The sequence below is a fragment of the Dermacentor andersoni genome, chromosome 3 (genome assembly GCF_023375885.2).
Source record: "Dermacentor andersoni chromosome 3, qqDerAnde1_hic_scaffold, whole genome shotgun sequence".
Taxonomy (NCBI): Eukaryota; Metazoa; Arthropoda; class Arachnida; order Ixodida; family Ixodidae; genus Dermacentor; species Dermacentor andersoni.
In genome coordinates this window covers 55,951,833-55,971,602 of record NC_092816.1, presented here as the reverse complement: position 1 = coordinate 55,971,602, position 19,770 = coordinate 55,951,833, and the positions used below count along the sequence as shown (strand labels likewise).

At 47.1% G+C, this 19,770-nt stretch overlaps 1 protein-coding gene across 1 annotated transcript in view; it reads right to left on the bottom strand.

Moving 5' to 3' along the window:
• LOC126520797 (probable cationic amino acid transporter) overlaps positions 1–19,770 on the bottom strand; it is a 184,565-nt gene that overhangs the window by 44,419 nt on the left and 120,376 nt on the right. The window lies entirely within an intron of this gene.

Here is a 19,770-nt window from a genome sequence, read left to right as displayed (position 1 = left end):
CATATATGCGCTGTCTGTGTTTTTTTTATTACATTTGTTTGCGGGCTGCCATTCTCACAATTCCGAGGAATAACTTTGTAAAGAATGAAAGGCACGGTACGAGCAACTTTGGTGGTAGAAGAGTTGTTGCGCATGCGTGGTTCGCAATTTGGTTAGAAATTCTCTTTAGCCAAGCGACGTCTGACGCTGGACACTTGACGCGGGACGCAGGAAGCCGGCGCCGGATTTTCTACGAGACGGAGCTCTTAACGCTAGGGGTTAAAAGAAAAGTGCTTTCACAGCTAGAATACGTTTGGCGGAGCGCAAAAGACGCCGAAACGAGTCACGGGTGCAAATCAAATCCCAGGCCGCGACGGTCGCATTTAGATAGGGGTAAAATAAAACAGACAAACAAAAAAGAACGCCCGACAGTGTCGTGCATTGGGTAGGCCTTCGAAGAACGCCACATGATTTAAGTAAAACCGGAGACCCTCGCTATGGCACGCCTCGAAGTCAGATCGTGGTCTTGGAATGCAGGACCTCATAATTTAATTAATTATAACGTCGCTTTCAAGTTTTCGAACCATCTCTCTGTGACGTTATGAATATTTTGACATCTGTTCGAGCCTATAGCTCACTTTTTATCGCTAAGAAAATGGACTACGCCGTATTCTAAAAGAAAAAGAGCCAAAGACTGAACCTAGGAAGTTTCGAGAATTGTTATTGAGCCACAACGGCCCAAATGTGAAAATAATTGATTTGGGGTCCGTGACGTCACACTGACGTTTCGGCCCGGTGCAAGGCTTCGCGGGAAATCAGTAAAATTTATTTTGGATCATTTTATCTCTTCTAACAATCAATCTATCACCGCGATAACTACGAAAATAGAGTTCTTCAAGAACACTTTATCAATTTAAACTGATTTATTGATTCTCTGTACTGATTCTCTAAATCCTTCACGAGGACACACATCCTGCCTTATAGCATCAGGATGGGACCACCAAAATCTTTCAGTATATACACTGCCTCCGACATCGGCCCGCGTTTGATACTCGAATGGGACGTCGACGGCCCCGCTTTGATAGCTACGATACTATCGCATTACGAAAGTAAGCGTAATAAGAAGCCATCGTGGGCTTTTAACGAGGCCGAGATACAAAGGCAAAGCGCGCTCTCCCCCCCCCCCCCCCCCATACGGTATAAGCAACGTCGCTTTGGCGGTGTATAGGCCTTCGATCAAAGTTTCACCTCGCCTTCCGTCCGCTTTCCGCCGCCCGATACGGCGAGAGAGCGTGCGTTTGAATCGCATTGCAACGAATGACGGATGACGGCCTTTACTCGCCCAGCTCATGGCGCCTCACCCCCCCACCCCCCACCCCCCCACCCCCCACCTCCCCGCCATTGATGGAAGACCGGCAGCGCCCGCCGTAGGCGTCGCGCTGCCAACGCGTCTTGACGGATGACGTTGCCTTTTTTCTGGGCAGCGCGGAGACACGGTAACAAGGATGACAGAACGTATGCGGAAGCTTCTCCGCCCCCCCCCCCCCCCTCAAGAAAAATAAGAAAGACGAAAGGAAAAGCGTTGAGAATGTCTATATTTTCTCGCGACGCCCATATACCGAGAATGGCCCAAGGCGAACGAATGCAGGCGGAGATGCTGTTTCTGCGTGGCTTTCCGAAAATTTTGCGAAATCGAGGGCGCAGCGTTTTGTCGATGTAAGGTCTTTCCTACGAGGAGACTGCTATGGAATGTTTATTACTGTTCCACATGTCTATGGCTTTACTTATACCAGATTTACTATTATTCTCTTTTAATTTAACGAGACAGAATTTAGAAAGAAATTCTTGTGGCAAATAGCACGATTCTAATCCTCTGATTGGATTGCTCTGAAAGGCGGACATTACTTTGACAATAAATCGAAATGCATAATTGAATAATTACAGGACAGTACCCGTTTAGAGATATGCGCCGTAAGACTTGCGGTAATATACACTCTTGTTAAGTTTACTTCTTTTCTCTTTAACGTAACATCGCTTTATACACTGAAGCACAAACACAAATGGAACGCAAATGTAAGTGGCGCTGGTTAGTACTCCCAGCGCCTGATCTCGTTCGCATACGCAAATGCCCCAAAAGTGGCGTCATTTCCTTTTCTTTTGAGCTTCTTTCGGGATTCAGATGCAACACATGGCGGAGACCATTTTGGTCTCCGCAGAAAATTCCGTTTTCGAAAAAAAAGAAGAGAAAAAGAAAAGAACAGAGATTCACTTCCGGTTTCGGTTCGACATCATGGCCTCTAATGGTGCACTCGCTATCAATCCGTCGAAACAAGCCTCGGTCCTCTCTCAAAATACAGAGAAGAAATGCGTAGAGAAACGAGACAGCGCGGAAGCTCTCGGCAGGCACTTCTTTCAACTGCCGCCGCGCAAAAAACGCGACGCGCGAGGGCGCAGTGAAACGAACGGGAGACGAGAGAGAGGAACGCGAAGAGGAGCGAGGCCCATAGCTTCTCCCCATTTCGACGCTCGCGAATATATTTTCCGAGCGGCCCAGTCTGGGCACACGGGCACGCTAAGGGAGAGAAAGAGGGGGAGGGGAAGGGCAGCTATATCTGATCCGGGAGCGAGCGCACAATTTTCCTCGGGGCGCTCGTTCTCTGAAACACGGTGACTGTGGGAGGCGCGGCGCGCGACCCGCGCACTTCAAACATTCAGAGTTTTTGAGGCCGCGTGGCCCGCCGAGACGCGAGCTTGGAGCTTTGCATATTTATTGCCCACCAGGCAACGACGTCGCTCCGGCCGCGATACAGACGCGAGGGCGGAGTATTATATTTCGGGTCGGAGGGACGATTCATTCCGTCAGTTCTTATCGGGCGTGACTCGGGCTTTTTTTTTTTTTCACTCCTTGGTCGTGCAAGTCTGGCAGGAGCGTTTTACTATTAGTCGGTAGTTTCGTTTTGTTCGTTTATTCGTTTGCTTCGTCGTTGTAGGCACGAGTTGCGCGCGGCGCTGCGACGGTATTCTTGTACGCTTGCGTATTCATTTTACACATCAAACGCGTGCAGCTCCCAAGCGTCATTAACATACACGCGTGAATGCGCATCGCTGGTATTCGGCTTTTTTTGTTGTTATTGTTTTGTTCCGGTGCGAGGCAAGTGCTCGGTTGAACATACCCGGCGGCAAATGCCACTTTTGTGACGCGCGCGCCACTGTTAATTTTGTGGGGCAGGTTTACGGGAAGCATAAGGGAGGAAATGGAGGGATAGAGGGTTAGTCCAGATGAAGGGTTAGACGCGTAAAGCAGTTCCGGTCGGTGAAAAAAAAATGGCTGTGGCTTAGCTAAGGTTAAGCCCAGGATGCGAAGCATACTAGCCTTTATTTTAGTTGTTGAACCACTCTTTAGCCTGGTGAACTGCTGTTGCTTGGCTATATTTGGTTCGGCTAGACGAAGAAACAACTCATGCGTTACTCTGCTTCGCCTTCAAGAGTGGAACGCAACAGCGTTCCCGTTGACCCGCCAAGGGGTGTAAGACAATGGGCTACGGCGCAGCGACTACGCGCCCCGCATTGGACGCGGTGAGCGTCGAGCAACGCAGCGTTCGGCGCGGCAACGAAATGCGCGCCTGAGCAAGCGACGCGCGCCTGAGCCTTAGAAACAGCTCGTTTCTAAGGCAACACCACATTCACTAGAGGCGCTTTTGTACCGCTTCGGAGCATCGTACTCGTGGCTCAGTGGTAGCGTCTCCGTCTCACACTCCGGAGACCCTGGTTCGATTCCCACCCAGCCCATCTTGCAAGAGTTGAGCCAAAGCCACCTAGAAACCAGCGCAGCTGCTTATATACTGCCGTGACGCCGCGAGCGACGGCGCGAGTTGGAGCCCCGTTTCTCCTCTTTCGTGACGTCACGGTGTCACGTGGTATTGAAGGCGACACCGCCGCGTCTGAGGAGCTGGGTTGTGCTCTAGTAATATGCTTCGCATAAAAAATGCCTGCATGCATGTGTATGTGTAAAAAAAAAAAAAAAGGAGGTATGTCCATGGATGTGACTTCACTGTCTGAGGGAAAAAAAGACGTGGCCATCAATCGGGAACTGTACGAAACGCGTTAGAATAAAATATCGTGTAGCGCTTCTTTTTAAATGGCGTAAATGTGAGAGCTGACCACGCGAAACGAGAAACAACAAATTAAAAGAAAGGAAGGAAGCGCAGTGGCATTCAGGGTGGGCGGAAAATGTCATGCCAGCTGAAAGCTCCATTACACTTAACAGTTTGTGAATCACGCTTTCCCTGTGGAGTGGTCGAATATGGCATGCTGTGAACAGCCCGAGGGTCCGCATAAGCTGCCTCGCGGTACAGTTGGCTGGATGGACCGATGACGCAGTATGACCACGCGTCATGTCATTCAGTCGTGGGGGCGCATGCGTAACATGTTTTCTTTTTCGCGAAATATGGCGTCGAAATTGGCCAATTAGCCTCAGTAGACAAGCGTGATAAGCAGTGTGCCATCGACGTCAAATACAAACGTCAATAGCGCAGCGCGTTCCTGAGGCATACCTGAAGTTACGCAACATCAGTCAGTCATCACCATTAGAGAGTTTTAGATTAGGGGTACGCTAGCGTTTGGGGCCCCATGCGCCAGCGTCCCCCTAATCTAAAACTCTCTATTAGAGAGTTTTAAATTAGGGGCGCAAGCGGCTTGCGCACGCAAGAACATGGGGCCACGGTACTGCGCATGCGTAGACGCCCACGTGTGTGTCTGCGCATGCGCATCACTGTCGCCCCTAGCTGTTGCGTACGCAAGCCGCTTGCGTCCCCTAAACTAATTCTCTCTGTTGACAGGAGGGCACAAGCGGTTTGACCGCACTGTGCAATCTTACTCGCCCTATACTGCGATAGTTACGCGTCCGTTTTGGGTCTCTATTTGTTTGAAAGCAAGAAAAACAAAGATAAAAGAAAACAGACGCAAGATATACCGCAGTGTAAGGCGAGCATCATCGCACAGTTCCGCGCTGCCCGATGTGCGCGCCTGTCCGTGACGGTGACTCGCACCGACGGCGCGCGCAGTGTGTCTTCAGGTGTGCTACGAGAACGCGCTCTGCTGCTCCCGTTTTACTCTCTCTGTTTCTTTATTGCCTGACTTTGACAAACAACAGCAGTACACAAAACAAAGATTACAGGACAATGACCACGCCGTATTGACATAATCGGCTTGGCAGGGGGTTGGCTTCGTCACATTGAAATTCATTTAGAGCCATCAATGGCTCCACCCTTGACAGCCACTCAGGAGTGTCGCCACCTCCCTTCAAAGTCGCAACAAACCGATGCACAGTTTCACGGAAATAAATTCGCGCAGATCGTGCGTCGGGATCACAGTAGTATCCTGCCATTCGCGTTTTCCTCGGCGTCGACAGTAGGTTATTTCCACGGGAGCAAGATAAGTGTGTCCTTGGTTGTTGTTTCCCGTAAGTATCCGAGGCGTTCCCCTTTGGAAGTCTTCTCTAAAGGATGTTATAGTAGGCGGGATCCCGCGTGATTGGCGGTGGCCGCCTCGTGCGTTGCTTGCGACATTTGCGCGCCCGATTTAGATGCTTCTATACTTGGCTATTTTCCTTCATTTTTCTTTAGATTCCTTTTTTTCTTTGTTTTTTGCATTAACTTTCTTGCTGTGCAACATAGCAGACCGGATCCCTTTTTTAGTTAATCTCGACGCTTTTGCCCTTTCTCCTTACTTTCGTATATTTCAGCAATCGAAGAGAAGCCCCGCACAGTTTGTCTTGAGCGCGTCAGTGCCACGACTCCTGTGCTCAATCGGTCTTCCGAACCATTAGGCAAGCGTTTTCAGAAGAAGCACAAGTAACACCCAGCGGGGAAACAAAACGATATACCGGGGAAAGAAAGAAAGAAAGAAAGAAAGAAACTAAGACTGTCTCACGCAAATCGGCCTAGCAGAATGATGGGAATGCTGCGCAAGAACCGGAAAACGTGAACCGCTGTTTCTCGAAGTCGGATCCCAGGCATCCCCGGTGGCCCGAAACAAGCACGCAGCTTTCTTTTTTTTTCGATTACGCGCACTATGCCCCGTTCATAAAGAACTCGACTTTCTAAATATAGCCACGCGGAGTCCGTGCGCTGCGGCCGATTTGCTTTCGCTTGAAGCGAGCTCAAATATTAAAGGGTACACGAAGCTATTCCTGGAAAGTAAAAAAAAAATATTGAAAAAAGAATTTGAACGAAAGGAATTTTAGGTATGGTCCGTTGGATAGCATCACTATAGAGAGCGGGAGGAGTTACCGATGTCCTCGTTTTTAGCCGGCTTCTGTTTGGAGAGATCGACTCGAACGCTGTCCGTCTCAGGGGAACACGTTCGTTGTCTTTCGTCGTTGATGAGTCGAACAGGTTAGTGAAGAGCTTGAAAGCTGTGTGGCGTCGTCGTTAGGTTATTGAAGTCGCGGGGCTGTGTGTCAGGGCAGGGAAGAAGGTTACAAACAACCCGGGGAGAGCTTGGACGGCTGAAGTTAACGAGCAGCTACATAGTGGGAGGGTGGAGCACCTTTTCTTCTATTTATCGTTCGAGAAGGCTAAAGTGTCATTGTCTCGTTTTCGTCTGCTTTCTTTTCACGGCGACAGCAGTTGAAAGGTAGAAAATGGGCTCACCCCTGTCCGTTCGTCCGACCTTTGCGATTCGCTGACGAACGACAGCTCTCGTCTTCGATGTAGGTGCGTTTTCAGGTTGCGTCGTGTCAGCTACAGCGAAACAAGTCCTGCCCACCTTTCCTAATAATAAAGTGTTCTCTTTCTCTTTCTCTTTGACTTCAGGCAAGCTGTCCAAACGAAACCATACTGAACGAAGTTTTTTTTTGTGCGTGTGATCCGCGGTTGCAGCCGTTTTTTGTAAACTACTCGCATGCGACAGCTGCGATCGAGTATATGGTCCACGCCACCTCATGCTCGGGTGAAGAACGGCCCAGCCACGCACCGAGCCACCAACGGCGAGTCATTCAATTTACCGGCGAGGCTACGGCGGGTTTGAGAATCGCCGGGACAAACCCAGCTTTAATGCTCATCTCGAGTTAAAAAAGCAGGAGGAAAGATAAACTTGATGCAACAAACCTCGCAGCCTGCTTATTCTTCCGAGAACAACAACAAAAGAAAGCTCTCGCTGTTATTCTCTTGGTCTTTCCTCGCCACTTTCGCTAACAGCGCCAATATAAATACGCTATGCGTTTCTCGGCGTCCTCGTGTTGACGGAGAGAGAGAGAGAGAGAGAGAGAGAAAGGGGCGAACGACGCGGTTTCATTAAGGGACGGGAGCTTTGTGCGTCGACTCAAAAGGGACATTTTACGAGCGACTGGGTGCGTGCGGTGAAGCCGATTGAACGCGATGGAAAAAAAAAATGAAGAAGAAGAAAGAAAGACGTCGTCGCGTTCAATTCGAGGGATGCTGCGTCGAACAACGGACAACCACTTTTCGCTGAAAGCCCCTGCACACGCTGCCGTGCCATGCCCGGCCGCGCACGGGGTATCTCAGTCATGCCGTTTACACAAGGGTATAGCGACGTCAAAGCGAGGCCCTTCAGGCATTAACTCGAAAAAAACCGCCCGTGCTTGCGGAAAACCAAGTGCAATAAGTGCGGCGTGCGCTTCCAATTAAACTTTCTCTCTTCGCGACCCAGTCTTCGAAACAAACACGTTTTTCTAGGCTTTTTGTTTTATTAGCTGTCCGAGTAACCGAGTCGTCGAGTGGCCGAATTAAATCAAGACCACCCCCATCGCGGCCATCAGAAAATCCACGACGCTCAGTGTTCTCTACTAAAAAAAAACAACGCAAATGACACTGCGGGAGTGTTTGAGCAGACAATAAGAGTGCTCGTGTCAACCATGCATGCATACATACATACATACATACATACATACATACATACATACATACATACATACATACATACATACATACGTACATACATACATACATACATATATGCATACATACATACATACATACATACATACATACATACATACATACATACATACATACACACACACACACACACTGGCAGCGTAAATTTATTATTATTATTATTATTATTATTATTGCCTTGTTGCATTAGTTACTGTTGCATTAGTGCAAGAAAAGATGTATTAAGTATTCTGCCTGTGTTGACATATTTCAGAGTAGTATATTGTATTTACGTAGATAATTACGTACTATGATTAGCTCCCTTTTAGGTCCGGCTACTCATTTCCTGTCTCCATATTCGTTTCTCTACCCCGCATTGTTCCGTGCACCACATTTGTCTTCTCTGTACATTTCGTATTCTGTATTACCTTTTAATTACATCTGTATGAATGCTCCGTGGCTGTTCCTGGGCACAATAGCAATAAACCACTGATTAGATTATTGTAATTGAAAACTTATATGCATTAGAAAGACAGAAAGAAAACTAGGAGCAGGCAAGCAACTGCCACCGGAAGGGGCACAACGCCTGCCTACTCGCCAGGAAGGACAAAGAACACTGAGATCGAAAATAGAAAAGGAGCGAGGGAAAGGCAGAATTCGATGACTTGCTTTCATTATTTGTAGTTATTAGCGCTTGTATATTACGTGTCATACTCTTTTGTATTCCATGCTGAAACTCACTCTCGACTGTCATATCATGTGCGTGTATTATTTGAACTCTGTTATTCCCAATCTACTATTCGCATGCTGATCGCAGTCTATACATCGCGACCGCTTGTGTGACTTTGCCACTTTGTTTATGAAGTCATTGCGGTGCGACCTGTCCTTGCCTTTTACCTTTATATGTTCGTGGATGTATAGGACTGCGTCCTGTGGATTTCTGACCATGTGGCGTCGTTTCTCCTCAATTTCCTAATACATATTTTTTATATAGATTGTTATTTCTGCTATGAGAAGAGGAGCACCCGTCATCATTATAGGGTAACTACATCTCTTCCTTTTATTTTCATTTCAATTAAAAAAAAACACGATGACAGTTCACAAGGCTTAATATTAAAACAATGAAAAGGAATAGAGTAATGCAGTAAGGACAATCGAATCGCGCTGGAAGTCGTGATATACTCGTCGACGTCATATAAAACGGACCGATCCCAGAAGCAGAGAAAAATGAACGTTTTGGCTAGACCGATCTTGGTAATGCTGTCGCATTACGGTCTGTCAGGTGTGGCATGAAGAACTGTGTTTGTACGCGTGTGGGCCTGTGGGCTTTTTTGTTTAATCTACATAGCTATTAGTAGGCTTTACAATGAGATATTCGTGAAGAAACAGCGCTTAGGCACCGCTTCCCTTCCAAACCCCAGGCCGCGGCTTGCTGTTCACGTACCCAAATTTAATTATGCAAATGGGAAAAAAAAAGTGGAAGGAATTCGCGGAAGGCAGAAACACACCGCAGAAGTGGACATCCTACAGAATGCAAAGTATGGCAGCGTCGCGACGAATACGTGAAGTTAGCAAATTGGGGAGAATTAGAAAACGTAAATAATAAAAGAGAGAGCTTCGTGCGTGCGTATGCAGACGTTGACCGCGCAGGACATTTTGTACGAGAGAAAGAAAGAAAAAAAAATTTACTTCATCGCAATGTTCCTTAATCGTGGAGCGCGCGACTCGAGATAAGAGAGGCCGATAAATTAGATTGGGGCTATCGACGCCCTCGTCTGAAAGTTCATAAAACAATTTAAGGCGCGAGCCGACGAGGAAAAGGCGGAAAACTAATTAGGTTATTCCTCTCCGCATGCTTCTTTCTCTTTTTTGCTTAAGGCTAACATAATGTTTTGCGGCCCACTGGAAGCGCTCTAAAAAAAAAAAAAAGAAAGAAAAAAAGCTTGACGCGACACCTTATGAATCAACAGCAGAGGAAAATGTGCTAATGGCAAAAGTAGAAATTATAAAAAAAGAACGAAAGATTATTTAAGTGGAAAGCGAGGGTGGGCATGTTCGTAACAGCGATCGAAAGGGGGCGTGGTAACGCGGAAGAACTTCTGACCACAACACAGAAAAGAAAGAAAGAATGAATGAAGGAAAGAAAGAAAGAAAGTAGGAGAAGATAAAGCTTGGAGAACAAGCAACTGCGAAAGGAAAACTGACAAGATGAGCCGAGCCAGGCAAAACCGTATTGCTTATAACGGGGAAAAGAGATAAAAAATTACAGAATGATAATTTAAAATAAGATATTACGCAAGCGCGGCACCACATATTCCTAAAGGAACGTACGTGACCGAGAGCACGCTCACCACGAGCAAGGAAAATATGTAAAAAGGTTTGAGTTGGAGTTCAGCCTTAAAACAGCGCGAGCAATTAACACGATAGACTCAATCCTCGAAAGCGCTGGGCAACGTGCAATGCAAGACTGCTTTTGCGCACATTTCACGTATACGAAAATTAGCTAGGGCAAATAGCGTTGTCTGTGGAGGCACTTGGCGGCGGAGACGGCGTTCGCGTAAATGTTTTCACACCCCTTCTCCCCTCCTCCCCCCACCCCCAGCCACACCACCTCGCCAAAAAGGAGCGTGGGTTATGGAACAAGCTATAGGAATGTTTCGAGCCGTAGCCGAAACAGAAATGAACAAAATCGCAATAATATCTCGAAGCAACTCGATTATTCTCCCGATATCGACCCTAATCGTTTTCTAACAGTTGAAAAAAAGAACTGCAGGTTCGCGTACGTCACGTATAGATCGCTATAACGCCTAAACTAAAGGTATGATGGAAATAAATGAAATGAAACTGAATGGATACATACAAAGGTATTACAATCTACAGAAAATGAAAGAAACAATCAAAACAAAGAAGATACCAATTAAGACGCAATAGCATAAGGGAAGCCTGCTGAGCAGAAATAAAAGAAAAGAACATGAGGCAGAACCAATTTCATGGTGACTGTCGACGGTAAGACCTTAGCATTGAACCTAAATAGCGACGCAACGTATTGCCACCGAGGATACGAGTTATGTATGACGTGTGTACTGCAGCGGCACTCCCCTTTCGCGCCAACCTAAGAACACTGGGCGCCATCCAACGCCGCCTCAGTGAAACGTGCGTGTGGCATCCAAAATGCATGGCGTGCTGTGCGTGTGAACGCTAGGAAACGCGTCACGCCAGCAACCGGGCTCCTCTCTTGCGCTTCTTTCTGGACACGCTGCGCCATCTGGTGGCGCTGCCCAAAGGTCCGCGCTTGGCCTCCGAGACGAGAAGCGCGGCGCGCCGGTGCCTACAGACGCTGCAGTGAGCGGTTCCCTCGCTTGCCGCACACTCTGTGGCTCGTGCTCTCAGTGACCCAAGTTGGCGAGAGGTTCGTTGAAGAGCGGCACGTATAACCAGTGCATTCGTGGCGCAACTCGCTAAAGCGCGCTGGCGTGGAACGCGTTCGGTGAAAAGCGGCACATGAGCAGTCCATTCGTGGCGCAGCCTGATAATGTGTCGCGTTGCTGTCCTTGTGAAACCCTTGTGGCGCGAGTTGGATTGCGCTAGGCATAAGATGAATTTGGGGGATCTTTTTCGTCATAGCAGAGCGGCACTTCCCGCTGACCCATACCTATAGTCCCCCAAGTCCGCGTCAAATACGTTCATCGAAGATCGGCACACACATACTGGCACATACCGAGCGACCCAAGTAGGCATCAAAGATGTTCATTGACGACCAGCGCAGACCGAGCTACACACACCCATTGTTGCAAGTCGGCGTCAAACAGTTTCTTCAAGGAACGGTACGAACCTAGTCGCTCATCTTGTACAGAGTGTCGGCGTGAAAGAGGTTCTTTGAAAAGCGGCGCGTATGTACACATTACCGCATGCTCAGCGACTCAAGCTTGTCCGATCATTGGTTTCGATCTCTGTTACCTCAACACAGTAGCCCGATGCACTACTCATTCAACCACGAAACTACCCAGTCACCCAGGCAAGCGGGAAGACGGTTAGATACAGGCACACATAGACAGATAGATAGATACATAGAGAGAAACATACATGTGTAGATAGATAACCTCCGGAATGTGTGTGAAGTAGACTACGAATGGAGCGCATTAAAAAATAAAACACACACAGGTATGAATGAAAGCTCAAAGGAGCGAAATTAGATAAAAAGTAAAGCTGAAAAAAAAAAGGAGAGTAAGAACAAAACGGAAATAGCGAATGAGCGGAGTGATTGAGTGAATGAAGACAAGAATGAATAAATGAATGAAAGGAGTGAATGAAGGAGTGAGCGAGAAGGCAAGAAATCAAGAAATAAAGGTAGGTGAGAACGAAGAGGAGAAGGAAGAAAACAACAATATATGGATCGAATCAATGAGTAAACAAAGGAAGGAAGGACCTAGAAGTAAAAAATATATATATAATAGAAAGAAGGCAGGAAACAAAGAAGAAAGAAAGCAAGGAAACAAACAAAGCACGCATGGCGAAATTGAGCGGAAGGCAAGCGGATAATAGCCACAACAATAAAGTATACGGTCGGAAGAACGTTCCCGAAAGGAACGCCTTTCCTGAGTCTAATATATATAAATATATATAGTCCGCCAGTCAGAGGCTCGGCTTTGGGAATAGAGAAAGAAAGAAAGAAAGAAAGAAAGAAAGAAAGAAAGAAAGAAAGAAAGAAAGGCGCGTCTGTATGGCGCGTGTACTTATGCGTACATGCGTGTGCATGGGGGTGGGTGGGCGGTGATATTTCATATAAATAACGCGATATAAAATGATATAAGCAAATTGCGGCAGCCTAGACGGTTAAGGGTGGAGCTGTACGGGCACTCCTCCTATGTACCAGCACCTACCGCGGTTTGCTTTTCGGTCTCCTCTTTCCTTTCTTCTCGGATTTCTGGTTCTCGTCGTTCGCGTTAATTTACTGCTTTCTTTTTTTTTTTTCTTTCGTCTCTTCTTCCCCACCTTCTTTCTTTTACATTCCTTCTTTCTCTATTCTTGCTCTTCCTTCCTTTCTTTCTTTCTTTTCTTTCCATACGCAATAGCCCGCGTCTACATTGGTCCGTCCAAGCCTGCGTGCGCAAGTCCGCACCGCCTGCGCCCCCTGCCGGTAGCAAACGGACGCGTCTACGTGACCGTGGGCGCCCCTCAGGAAAGTCCACATAGACGCGCATTGCGGAACGCAGCGCTTCAACTGCTGCTCTGGTTACACCGCTACCACCGCCAACAACAGCAACCCAAAACTCATTTCGATGCTCCTTTCCCTCGTACTCGCTTTTACATTTTTCTTTTTCAATTTGCTCGTTTCGTTCTGCTTCACGTTTCCTACACCTACAATGCGTTCTTCCATTTCAGCAATTTCGTACGAAGCCTACCTACGTGACCATCTATATTACGTGCATTTTTAAAGCTCTCTGTTTCCTTATCGTTCTTTTTCAATCTTCTGCCGAAATTCACTTCCCAGTTTCTTCATTTCCTTTCTTCTTTTGCGCTGCCTTCGTGCTGTTATTACTATTATACGTCCAGGTACATGATAAAGTGAGAAACGTATTTACGTTTTCTATTGTTTCTTTAATCGCCAAGGGTTGGCCGCACCGTTTATCCGAGCTTCGACGACGCTGCACCATTTATTTCATTTTCCACGCGGCCGACTCGCTGCTCTTGGTCGAATCGAGGAAGCAAATTTCCGTTGCGATTTGAGTCCACGCCACCCGAACGGCGACGTCCTGCAAGCCACCACGCAGCAACACGGGCGAGTCGCATATCGCATCAGTTCTTGATAAGCGCGGCCGTGCGATGACGAACGACTCTGCTATAGCGCCCTCTGGACGGTTTTATTGTGCATGACCAAGCAAACATTTTTTAATGCCAAAGCATTACATGTCTCATTAGGCCAAGGTCCGTCGCAGTCGGCGTGACCGAAAGGTGGTACCAAATATGGCCGACGGCGAAAGGAGTAAAAACACGTCGAAAAATGCTCGGATTGACGTCAAATTTCTCAGAGAGGTTCTTCTAAACAGAGCAAATTAATGGCTTTGAAAATAAAATCTCGTACACTTTGGTTCGGGCGGGAGTCGAACACGGCACTCCCGGGTGTGATAAGAGCACGCAACCCAGACGCTACGACGGCTCCACGGTTGTGCCTGACTAAAGGTGTCTGTAATGAGTGACTGATTGCACGCGTCACGTCGCAGCCATACGACTGTCTAAACGGGCGGCCTAGCGCGGGCGTCATTGGGCACGTGACGGCGCATGCAGCCAATGGGGAGGAGGTGGCGCCACGTCAGGAGTGTATAAAATGTGCTCGTTCACGACGTTGCGAGGTGCACAAACGGATTGACGCTTTTGCATTCCCACATGTAAGCACTCTTTAGGCTGTCTGCCGAATTATTTCTCTCGCTATGTAGATTCGTGGTCAAGTCTTTTAGGTAAACAAGAGCTGCATCATACGCTGGGTCTCGCTGGTAACGTTTTAAGCACAGCATCAGAATATTTTGGCATATACAGAGTTAACGTTCTTTCGTTACCGATACCGACTGCGCTAGCCCATATAGGAGACGCATTGGTCACCGCAGAACCGTAACGCTGTGCTGAAGTACTCTATTGTTAATTACCGTGTCAGCAATGGACTTACCGCGAACTTGGAGATTCAGACGCCATGTTCAATAAGAGTGCTCTGAAAACACTCGAGCGGCGCACCAATGACCAATCAAGCCGCATGCTGCAAACACGTGACGCGAGTTTTTCGGGTGTGGATGGATGGATGGATGGATGGAAGGTAGGAGCGTCCCCTTTGAAACGGGGCGATGGCAGTTGCCACCATGCTCAGATTTTTATTTTGCCTTTAATTTTTATTTTTATCTGTGTTGTGTGTTATTGAATTTCTCGATTTTCTTTAAATACGTCTTCCTACCCTTTTAACCTTATGTCACCTCTCTGCTTTTGAGCCACCAATCCTCCAATCGCCTTTTGCTAATTTCCACCGCACCTTTATTTACATGACTATCATTATCTCTGAACCCTAGGGCATCAGGAAGGGTGACTGTGGCCGCATCGGCATCGGGGTTGATACCATCACATTTTAGTATGAGGTGTTCCATTGTTTCTACATATTTACCACACACAGTACATGTGTCTTCTTCTTCGTTAAATTTCTTTTTATAGCTCCGCGTTCTAAGACATCCTGATCTAGCTTCAAAGAGTAGGGCACTGCCTCTTGAGTTATCATAAAACGCTTCCTTCCTGATCTGCTGTTTCCAGTATCGATATAGTTCTACACTATGCTTCTTTCCCATTGAATTTATCCAATTTTTACCTTCCGCATTTTTAACCTGTCGTTTAATGCTCTGTCCTTTTTCGTCCTCGTGTCTGGCATACTTACTGGTTAGCTTTCTAGTTCTTTTCCGCCATTGTGAGTCAACGCTCTTTCTGTATAGGTATTTAAACACCTTAGCTGCCCACCTGTTATCATCCAATTTCCTCAGACGTTTTTCGTATAGGATTTTACTCTGAGCTTCCCGTGCTTCGAATGACGCCCAGCCCATATCTCCCTGTACTGCTTCGTTTGTGGTTTTCCCGTGGGCACCTAGTGCTAACCTTCCCACAGCTCTCTGATTTACCTCTAGTCTCGACTGAACCTCTGCCCTTAAACACAGGACCGCATTCCCGAAAGTAAGCCCCGGCACCATTACTCCCTTCCAAATGCCTCTCAGTACCTCATACCTGTTGTAACCCCACAATGCCTTATGTTTCATTATCCCGGCATCTCTTCGCCCTTTTGCTATTAGAGACCGTTCGTGCTTTTCCGTGTACATCTGCCCTTTGTTTATCCATACCCCGAGATACTTGTATTCGGCCACTCGGGGTATTTCGTGGCCTTGTATTGTAAGCTCCTGATCAGTTGTATCGTTGAAAAACATCCCACCGGACTTAGCTGCACTAAAACTGAAACCTAAACTGTCTCCTTCGTCCCCACAGTAATTAACCAGAGTTTGCAAATCTTCCTGGCTATCTGCGAACAGTACAATATCGTCCGCATACATTAAACCCGGTAGTCGTTGCTCAACAACCTTTTCGCCTAATCTGTACGACAGATTATACCCTAGATTGCTTCGTTGTAACCTTCTTTCCATGCTTATCATATAAAGCATGAACAGCAGCGGTGATAGAGGACAACCTTGCCTTAATCCTTTGTGAACCTCGACAGTTGTCGTACTCTTGATTCCTTCCCATGTTATTTCAACATTATTTTCTCGATATAGTTCCTGTAGAGAATCAATTACCTCATTACCGATACCTTCAGCTTTTAATATGTTCCACAGGAGTTCCCTGTTCACATTGTCGTATGCACCACTTATGTCTAGGAAGGCTAAATACAGAGGTCTATTTTCCGTCTTAGCTATTTCTATGCACTGGGTAAGCACGAACAGGCTATCATCTAAGCGCCTACCACTTCTGAACCCGTTCTGAAGTTCTCCAAGTATTCTATTACTTTCTACCCATGACTGCATTTTTAATTTCACCGCCTGCATCGCCAGCCTATATATAACTGATGTTATCGTAATTGGTCGGAAAGATTTTATGTTCTTCTTATCACCTTTTCCTTTATAAATCAAATTCATTTTACTCTGTTTCCAGCTGTGCGGAATTTGCTTATTTGTTATGACTGCCTCCAATGCTTTTATCAGCGTTTCCTTGCTTCTTGGGCCAAGTTCATTAATTAACTTGATTGGAATTTCGTCTATCCCCGCGGACGTGCATTTTGGAACATTTGCCTCCGCCTTTTTCCAGTTAAGATTGGTCAATTCTAAGCTGTTTTCTATTATGCTATTCTGTGTTGCTCCCTCACTTGGGGCGATTACCCTATCGTCTTTCCTAAATGACTCTGCTATAACTGAACCAATGTAGTTCACAGCGTCATCTCCCTCTAAACAATTTCCTTCGGCATCGTGAATCTGTTCCTCTTTTCTGTGATTAGCTTTACCCAGCCAGCTTATATGGTTCCAGAATTTTCTTGACCCCCCTTTAGTTGCATCGCGAGCTTCAGCCAGCCAGCGATCAGAGGACTGCTTTATTTTAGCCTGGACGAGGGCCTGCACTTGTTGTTTCTTTTGTCGATAATATTCCCATTTTTGGCCTATTTCCTCTTCAGATAACTGCGCCCTCTTTGCTTCTCTGTGTTCCCGAGATGCCCACCGTCGTTGTTCGATGGCCTCTCTAATTTCCTTATTCCACCAACTTCGTGGCTTCCCCTTTCCTCTCCAGCGGTTTACTCCTTTTACCTCTTTTATTTTTGTACTAATGAGTAGTTCTAACTGATTATAATCCCACCTTTCCATGGGATGTTTCATTATTGCTTCCTCTATGCCCGCCGCTATTTGCGCTATTTGCGTGTCATTTAATTTTGCGTACTCTTTTTGGCTTCCCTGTATTTCTCTTTTGAGTAGGGCTCCCAACTGTAGACTAATACGCTTATGATCACTTCCGAGGCTGTACTTCCCCTCTTCATCTATTTCCATTATTGCTAGCTTGCTATACAATCCCTGCGACATTAAGCAGTAGTCAATGGTCGTTTGTCTGTTACGGGACTCCCACGTGATTTGTCCCTCACACTTAGTTTCTCTATTTACTATAACTAGGTTGTGTCGTTCACAGAAGTCTAGCATCAACTTCCCATTACAATCTGTGTATCCATCCAGATCCTCGATGTGGCCATTCATGTCACCCAGCAGACAAATATCGGCACCTTCTCCAAACTGCTTTATATCGTCATCGAGACACTTCACTAGATCTTTGTTCTCTTGCCTGTATTTGTCCCCTGTCCCTAAATAAACTACTCCTAGCCATGCATTTTTACCGGCAATTGTACCTGATACCCAGACATGTTCTTTGCAAGTTAACTTTATTCTTTGCCAATTTGTTCCTTGGTGTATGAGCATACCTACTCCTCCTCCCTTCCTCTCCGTTGTTGTCCTATTGCTCCCTTCCCAGACGTAGCCTTCAATAAGCGGTGGGTCTTCTAGATCCCTGAGGTGTGTTTCGCATAGCGCGTATACACCTACTTCTTCGTCCTTTAACTGCTGTTCTATTTCTAACCACCTCGCTCTCTTTCTACCGCCTTGCATGTTTATGTACCTGATCCTGGTGTTAAATTTATTTGTAGTTTTCTTCCTGGACCTCCTAGTGGCCATTTTATTGGCGTCAGCCTCTATTGCACTTTCTACACTATTTCTACCTACCCCTACTCCCTGAGGCGCAGCGGACCCCCTAAAAAAGCTACTGCCCGACCTGCCAGGCGCCAGCCGATCTCGGCTCCTAGCCTTCCATTAAAGTGGATGCCATCTCGTGTAAAGCCTCCGCCAAAGCCTGCTCTATGCACTTCTCTGTTTATGTCTGCCACTTCAAATCCTTTCTCCTGGCTTAGCTTTCTTATTTCACAATTTACAGCCACAACGTCCTTGGCAATTGCTCCGTTCCTTCCTTGCACCTCCGGCACTGTGCATACCACGATCTGTACTTGCTGTGCTATCGCCCTTAAATCGTCCACTCCCTCCGCTAATCTTTCCACTACTTTTGCAGCTTCACCATTCAACACATCATTTAGCCCCGCCGCTACCACTACCAAATTGCGCTCTGCAACATTCTCAGAAAGCTCGCTTTTTGTTTCTTTCAGTACCGCGTCCATTGTCCTGCCTGGGAACGTCCCGACTGCTACCCGCCTATCGCCCTTTGCACGCTCCATTATAGCTCTTTTGCACCTCCTCATATTTGAATCACCACCGATAAGTACTAGGGCATTCTTTCCCTCCCTCCTAACTTCCAGGTTGTGCTTATCATTGGCTATAAGCTCATTCCTTGGGGTTAGCTTGTTCCCCTCCTCTCCTCGCGCTCGCTGGCGCCCCTGTGGCTGCAGCGTCGCCTCCCGCGGGGTGTGTTGCGCTGCTTCGCTGGGCTTAGGCAGCGCCATGCTGCGTCAGAAATCAACCCTACCCTAACGACACCTTCCTCGGATGCAGTGAATGCAAGTACGCATTGAAAGACAGTGGGAATTTGAGAAAGAGAGATAGAGAGATGAGATGAACGCAGGTATGTTAACCAGTCAACAAAAATAATTAAGATCTCGAGGGGAGCTCGATATTTATTAACCATTTGAAGCGGGTACCAAGGCCAAGGGTTCATTGTTTGGTGGCTTCAAGTTGCTGTACCGAATAAAAAAAAAAAGCAGATCCCGTGCACTATGGATATCAATGTTATGTGAAACATTTTGCGGGTAGCTGGCTATCGCGCCCCGTTTGAAGTTCGACAGATGTGCCAACAGATGGCGCAGCGTGTCCGTGCGTAACGTGAGCGAGCGTGTGTGGCGATAACGGTTAGCCGACGGCCTGACGTTGGCTTGACAACAACGACGACGGCATAAAATGTCCGCGATGACACGACCACGACGGCATTACGGTTGTTCGCGACGCCATTTCTGCGTCGCCTCCTCGGCTGCACAAAGCTCTCGCCTCGAAGTCGCGAAGCTGCACAGCTGCTCTCGCTTTTACAAGCAAGTTGTTCCCGTGCGACATGACACGCACGTCAGCTAACGTCAGCCTCTTCAAGGCGCCAGCTGTCGGAAAGGCACAAGGGTGTTAAGTTATTCAATCGTTTCATAGGTGTACCTGTGGCCTAGTCATAGCTGCATTCGTCTATTGCGCTTGAGAACCGCACTGTTTCGAATCCCACCAACAAACACATCATTTTTATTGTAGACGCCCCAGACGGCGCGACACAGAAACCTACAGCCGCGCACATACCACGAAGTGCCCGACATGAGGCAAATAAGGCTTTCACGTAAAATAAGGAAAGATGACCAACCCTTCCCCTA